This window comes from Solanum pennellii, chromosome 4 (genome assembly GCF_001406875.1).
Source record: "Solanum pennellii chromosome 4, SPENNV200".
Lineage (NCBI taxonomy): Eukaryota > Viridiplantae > Streptophyta > Magnoliopsida > Solanales > Solanaceae > Solanum > Solanum pennellii.
In genome coordinates, this window is record NC_028640.1 from 52,767,230 (window position 1) to 52,773,717 (window position 6,488).

Below are 6,488 nucleotides of genomic sequence, written 5' to 3' on the forward strand. Positions count from 1 at the left end.
GACAACAACCTGTACAAAACCCTTTGACAACAACAACAAGCCCATCTATGAGGGCTCAACCCTCCACACCATACTCATTTGGGAATTAGGTTCTTTAAATTGAGTATATTACCATAATTCAAGATTCATTCTCTTTATTCCTCTTGTGTCGGAACGTGACACTCCGATCCCCTAATACTACGTGTCGGTTCGTGACACCCGATCCCCTAATACTACGTGTCGGTTCGTGACACCCGATCCCCTAATACTACGTGTCGGTTCGTGACACCCGATCCCCTAATACTACGTGTCGGTTCGTGACACCCGATCCCCTAATACTACGTGTCGGTTCGTGACACCCGATCCCCTAATACTACGTGTCGGTTCGTGACACCCGATCCCCTAATACTACGTGTCGGTTCGTGACACCCGATCCCCTAATACTACGTGTCGGTTCGTGACACCCGATCCCCTAATACTACGTGTCGGTTCGTGACACCCGATCCCCTAATACTACGTGTCGGTTCGTGACACCCGATCCCCTAATACTACGTGTCGGTTCGTGACACCCGATCCCCTAATACTACGTGTCGGTTCGTGACACCCGATCCCCTAACCTCATTCTTTTAGTTCATCAAGCCTTCTTTTATACCAAGGCATCATCATTAATAGAGTGTATTTAAGGTTTTTAAGAATCCACAGTATCATTATTATAATCCATCACAATTTATATATAATCACAATCATGCAACAACGCAATTAAGCGCATAGAAGACTTTACAATACCACCCAATACATATCACAAATAATTAAGTTATTACCCTTACCCCACAAATTTCATAATTATAAGCATGAATAGTCCAAAACGCCCCTTAAAAACTCTCAGCAGAAATCCGACTCAGTCGAGGTTACGCCACTCGTGACGGCCCGTCGTACCTGCGACGGTCCATCTTGCACGTCCGTCACAAAGTTCAGAGACTCAATTTCAGTAAAAGGTCTGTGACGGTCCGTCGTGGCTACGACGGTCCGTACTGCAGTTCCGTCGTGAAGTTCAGAGAGTTGATCCAAGTACCCAGATTTTCAGAGTTTAAGTGTTTTGGAACGATGACCCCCGACGGTCCGTCGTGACCATGACGGTCCGTCGACTGTTCCGTCGACTCAGCCAGTTTCTATCAAAATAATCTTGCTGCTCGAATCGACTAACGAGGTCGTTACACATGACTATCTACAATTTGGTTGTAACATTAGGGATTTCTTGGTTAATCTTCATTTGCTATATTAAATCGTGACTCATCCAAAAGAGGATAACTATTTGGTTGTCTTTAATTAGTTTTTCTTTTTTAAGTGCATTTGTTTCATTGATTTTTCTTCTATTTTAAACTTTGGCATTGTTAGGGACGGTAATTGAGCAAATTGGATCAATTTTAGGTCAATCATAATGGGTCATGACAACAAACGGGTCAAGATCCAATCCGAACTGAATTTGATTGGATCAATATGAATTGAGCCAAAACTGGGAAGATAATGAGTCAAGACACAACTCAACTCAATTTTTGCTAAGTTTAATTATTTTATTAGTTCTTTAAAATATTTTAGTACACAATAACGTTATTGATAAAAATATTTTATAAATATGTATTAAAAAATTCATACTACTACAAACCTCTAAATTTTTCATGGTCTGCTAAAAAATGTTAATTAAACAAGTGAAATTTAAACGCCTTACAATGTACAAAGACATTTATACTAAGGAATTTATAATTTATATATAAACACCGAAAAAAATGTTATATATATCATATAAATTTGTTGTCAAGAATATTCAAATGGATATACCTTTGCTCCTTCTAGATTCGCCCTTACATAAAAATAGTTAAAATGTACAAATTTTGTGTCTATAATACTGAACAAATGATATCTCTTGGTATTTTTTGTATCTATTATACATAAAAATGACGATTTCCTATAAGAAAAAAAGTCATAACATCAGAAAATTGAATTTGTAACTGACCTACACAATCAAATTTAACTATTTTGAGGTATTAAATGTCACATGCAAAAAAAAATTAAGTGTATTAAATTGGACAGATCAAAGTAAATTTTCAGTAACTAAATATACGTGCAAATTCATTAAATAAATAACACATTAATTTTTACGTTCTTTTTACCTTAATTTATGTGATATTTACTTTTTTTTAGGTTGTTTCGAAAAGAAAGTCTTTTCATAGTCCTATATTAATTGTTGTTATATATAATTCTTCAAATCATTTCGATCTCATTTATCCTTAATATAATTCTTTTTTTATTTTTGTAAATGTAATCAAATTTGTAAACCTTCAGAAAAAGATTCTTAAAGTCCAAATTAATGAAATTTAACATTTTGATTTATGCTTTTCTGTAATGAGAAAAACAAATAACTAATATAAAATAAAAACGACATATTTTCACTCTAAATTTTAATAAAATAATTTATATTCACATTAATATCTAAGATTTCTATTATGATGCTCCAAAATAAACATCAACACAAGAACCCAAATTGAATGATGCTTCTTCGAGTTTATTCTTCAAAGATGAGGACGAATCATGTCCAATATAAATACTTCTCGATCTAACTTGGATTAATCCCTTAACAGGAAAGAAATTCCTACTAGCCAAAAAGTAAGTTTCCACTCAATGTTTCACGCTCCCTAAGAGAATTCAACACAAAACATAACTTTGAAATAAACAACCAAAGTCTCAAATCATACATCATTTAATAACAAGCATGAATGTAAAAACCATCTCTGTTACCAAACAGAGTATTCAAAACATTCACAATTCTATGTTTACAAACAGATAAAATCTTCTTAGGACCTTAAATAAAAGGCAAAACACAGCCTTACTACTCCATCAACCAAAGGTCTCGTTTCTGTTTGTACTTCCAAAACATTTTAACTAAAGATTAAGAAGGATTATGATAACGACACTAATCAACAAGATACACAACTTCTGCTTTAGATTATTAAAGATAGTCAGTTAGATGAAACAAAAAAAAAGGGAATCTAAGATAGAATGCTCAAGTCATATTGCTGTATGTTATTGAGCTTGTTTTTTTTTTTTTGTTCTTTTTTTTATAACCAAGAAGTCCTCGACGGTCAATAGTGCACAGTTCATAACTCAATGGATGATATACCCGCCCCTTTACTCTTCTCCACTTATTTACCAGACTTTTTGTCTGCGGTAGGGTTCGATTGATCTTGTATATATATGATTATATGGAAGCGGCATAAACGAATGGGATATGTTCTTACTGTATAGGAAAAAGACTGATTTATAAACAACTGACCCCACCCCCCCTTTTTTTCCCTTTTCCTATATTTAGTGATAATTTTTCTAGGATGTGGAATTGTAACATTGAGCTTGTAAGAATAATATTGTTGAAATTCAGGGTGTGTTTGGTATGGAGGAAAATGTTTTCCATGGAAAATGTTTTCCTAGAAAATGTTTTCCTGGAAAACACGTAGATTTTGGACTTATTTTCTCATGTTTGGTTGGTAACTAGAAAAATATTTTCCGGAAATGATTTTTAGTGTTTAATTTATGAATTAAAAATGTTTTTGAGAGACATCTTTTATTTTTACTAGAATAAAAATTAATTTATGAAATTTAAAATATTTTTTAAAAATAAATTATTATTTTTTTGGGTGGTGGGGGTGGGGTGGGGGTAGTGGATTGGGGCAAGNTGGTGGGGCTGTCAGGGATCGAATGAAAAATAAAATTTTGAAATTGAAAATATTTTTTTCAAATTAATGTTTTTCCCCCAAAAAAGATAATTTGAAATTGGAGGAGAGTTTTGGAAAATGTTTTCCTTAATTTTTGAAGGGAAGTCAGTTTCCTTAATTTCGAGGAAAATGAGTTGATTTGGAAAACATTTTCCAAGATTTTGTCCCAACCAAACATGAGAAAATTGGAAAACATTTTCCAGAAAATGTTTTCTTTCATACAAAACACACTCTCAATTTCAGCTTATAATGTATATTGTATCATAATTCTCATTGAAAAATGTTGTTGAAAAGGATTATCTTTTCCATTCAAAAGGGGAATTGTTTACTAACCATTAAGATCAAGGGATTTGATCGAATTCCATTCTTTCTCACTATTCAGAATAATGTGTGAACAACGTCGTCGACTCTCATAAAACAACTACTTGAAACCGACTATATTAATACTCACTACTCCATTAACGCTCAACTCATGTCATGATCATATCAAATAAAAAACAATGCACAATGACCATGAGGACCACAATGAATATATTAAAAAGATCAATAACCAACCAAAGAGTCATCCCATAGATCATTCAAACAACAGACATTGAAACAGATTAATCAAAAACATTCATCCAGATTCACCTATGTTCACAAACTGATGGTCTTCACAGTGGTAAATGCAAAATAACAGCCTTACTGCTGTATCAACATTCTTTTTACAATTTCAAATATTTTAACAAAAGATTATGATCTGATTAAAGACTAGTTAAGATCAAACAAGATCGTAATATGGATTCTAGTCTACACTATACACAACTTCTGCTTTAGATGATGTACGCTGAAATTTTGTTACCTTAGCGAGTACTTTTAAAAAAAAATTATCTTCCGTTTCACAGGGTTTTGTTATCATTCTGACCAGTGTTGGAGACTTGGCCAATAAAACCTTGATTTGCTGCATTTCAGCTGCTACTCCTGTTACATCATAAATCTTTACTGTCCTCAGGTGATTAAATGTCATATCCGAGAAACTTTAAGGAATATCATCAACAGACTCCCAGCGCGCATGTTCAAAATAGTTCTAAAAAAGATTAAGAAAAACCATCATCCTTGATTTAAAATTGAAGATCATAAGAAAGTCAAATACATACGAAAAAGAGGGAGAAAAGTAAACATCATTAACAACCTCAATTTCAATTTCTTCTAAATGTGGAGAGCTTCTTATCAAGCAAAGAGAAAACGAAAGATAAAAGAATACTCCTAGTTTAATGCAAGATATGTGAAGGCGTTTAAGATATAAAAGAACATGAGGGAGCCGGTCCAATATACACATCCTAGGAAGAAAATGTCGAAATCAAGATGACTCAAAGTTATGAAAAATGCAAGTTCTGAAGCTATTTTACCTGAACATATTCGTGATTCCAGCAGAGATGCTCGAGAGCAGGAATAGACTCAAAAATCTTGTCAACATCATGTTCTACCTCTACCGAAAATTCTGTAGGCTCATATGAAACTTTGGAAAGAAGAGGGACATTCTTTAAATGTAAAAACTTTATATTGCCAGTGAAGATAATTGACCTCAGCTTCAGAGCACTAATTACAATGTGATTTGTAATAGCGTCATGTTGCAGCACTAAATGCTCAATCAACGGGCAACGTGAGATTATACTTCCAAGAAATTTAGAAGAAATATTGAATTCAATTAGTGCTAAGCTAATTAACTAATAAAATCCCTCAAAGACCGGATGAGGACGTATTTGACAGTCCTTGAGAAACCGATACCTCAATTGTGAACATGTAAAATATGATGAAGGCAATTCATATGACTTATCCTAAACGGAGGTTTAAGGACATGATGTTGAATGCCATTCCTAGAGGGGAAATATATCAAGTGATATCAAGTCCTCTGTTGTTTTCCAAAGTGTTTGATCAAATGTTATGGAAAAATCATCATACCAATATTTACAAAGGGTACAAGATAAATCAACTTAAGGAAAGGATCAAATTACACACGACTATCAAGCGAAAAATCAAAATCCTCACGCAAGGAAAGAATTGATCTATCATGCACATATCTAATATGGACATGATTCAACAGATCAATTACAAAAGACTCAGATCAAAGATCCTTATAAAAATACCCTTGGGTTTCTCATAAGAGCTTATACTGTATAAAACCTCCTCTGCCAGTTGTGTGAAGCACATAACCATCTTCCAGTCAAAGTCCCATGGCCTAATCCTACTTGAAAAAGGATTGGAATTATTCTCTTTATTTGGGTTCCAATTCTATTAGGAAAAGGATTGGAATTGTAATCCTATTTGTAGTTGGTTTTGGCTTTGTAAGGAAAAAGCACAACTCTATAAATAGAGGATGGTCTTGAGAGAATAATTCAATTGCTCATTGATATTGTCTTTGAAAGTCATTAGAACATAATAAAGGTTTTTGAGAGAGCTTTCAACAAGATAAAAGAGAGAAGAAAAAGGATTATTTTGCTGTAGTCTTTTTCTCCGACCAGCAATATTCAAATCGTGTTTCCCGATTAACTAACCGTTGGATCGTGATGCAATTTGGACTGAGTGTTCCTGACATCTTGATGGTTGATTTAAATGGTGGAGATCGGATTCGGGGGTCAGCAAGATCCTGTTTTAGATCTCGAACAGAAGCTGAGTTTGAGTGATGTTTCTTTCTATTTATCTTTTGTTGGTGTAACTATTATTTGTTCTTTTTTGGCACTTGTTGTGTAGCCATTAGAAGAATAT